At 40.2% G+C, this 1,516-nt stretch overlaps 1 pseudogene; it reads left to right on the plus strand.

Annotated features, from left to right (window-relative positions):
- The window catches only part of LOC119284112, a 90,255-nt pseudogene extending 89,276 nt beyond the window's left edge, over positions 1-979 (plus strand).
- Positions 980-1,516: the final 537 nt, after the last annotated feature.

Here is a 1,516-nt window from a genome sequence, read left to right on the forward strand (position 1 = left end):
GTTATACATGTATCCACATCACAACTTTTGATATCTAATGATTTGTTTTCATATTGCCTGCAGTGCCTCCATTGCCCAGATGGGAAAACCGTTGGGTCGACAAAAGAGAGAACGAACCTTGTCGATGGGCTATCCAAGTTTTTAGTTTGAATTTATTGTCTCCTCATGATGCTGCGTTAGAGGTGTACGGTATGATTGCGTTCCGAGATGTACGTAACAACCAACTACGCAACTATATCTTTGAATACTCTAGAGACAAACCATGTAAGCTTAAGCCGGTGAGTTATGTCGTACCTTTTTCTTATTGTCTCTTTATTGAAGACTATTGAAGAAACCTGCAGGATATATGTCTAACTATACAATATACAGGGTTCTTGTAAGCTTCAACCTCTACTTAACCCGCATCAAGGCATCTATGCGGTTGGGCTTGTGCTAATTGAATATCGTTTGCTAATTAAAGACCAAGAAGGTGAAGATGATAAGGTGTTAATAGACGGATATTCGGTCTATGCTCCATCTTTCTATGCAGAATATGAAAGGCTCCATTGGCACACTAACACTGGCCACCACGGCAGCGTCGATCTAAGAATGGCTTCTATCCCAAAGGCCGTATTGGCTGTGTTGGAGTTTGAGGTGCATCATCTTGGGGACAATTTGTTTGATTCACTTACAATAACTGCGGTCTATCGTACCATGGAAGGGGGTGCTTTTTCAGTCTTCAATGGCAAGTTGAGTGTTTGCAGTCTGCCATCGGTCACAGTTTGTGTGGATTACACCAAGAATTTGACTATAGACTTATACACTTACAACCGTCACTCGGGTGATGATAATTGCTATCCTGATGGCGTTGTTGGTGATTCGAAAATTCCTGGATATTTTCATTACGACATTGAGGATATTATGTCTGACACCGTGTGGTTTAAACCGCAGAAGAGTGGAAGCTCGACAAAATATTCAAGTAATTTGTACGGTCTTGTAATGTCAGTGAAGGTCACATGGTCTAGCTTGTGTGAACCATGTCGATAAGATTTATATGCCCAAGGTTTGTACACTTCCATATAGTAGTGATTTCTTACTTCTTGGCTAGCGTTGACTAGTATAACACCTCAAAATGCTTCACTGGTTTCTTTTTTCTTTTTTACCCGATGGGCTATTCAGCACAAGAAAAAAGGCGGACAGAAAGCTTTGGTGATATAGCAGCTTTTACAGAGTATTATACCAACATTCGAAAACCATGTACAAAATAAACTGCTTCTAAACAGATCTAGATAAAATCTGAAATGCAAACGAATGATCTGCCATTTACAGATATAAAGTTTTGTGAAAATTGCAATTCATTTGCGGGATGTAGAAAATAATAAACCCAGACATCGTGTGAGATAATACAATTCTACCTCCACAAAGATGTTGACTAGGTTGGTCATATGTCGAGTCCAAAACGCTTCGAAGGACGCATTTGCTATGAAGGATTAGGTTGGTAGGCAGCTAGAAACTAGGGCGAGGAGGATGAGGTGCA

This window comes from Triticum dicoccoides, chromosome 4A, assembly GCF_002162155.2.
Source record: "Triticum dicoccoides isolate Atlit2015 ecotype Zavitan chromosome 4A, WEW_v2.0, whole genome shotgun sequence".
In the NCBI taxonomy this organism is placed as follows: Eukaryota; Viridiplantae; Streptophyta; class Magnoliopsida; order Poales; family Poaceae; genus Triticum; species Triticum dicoccoides.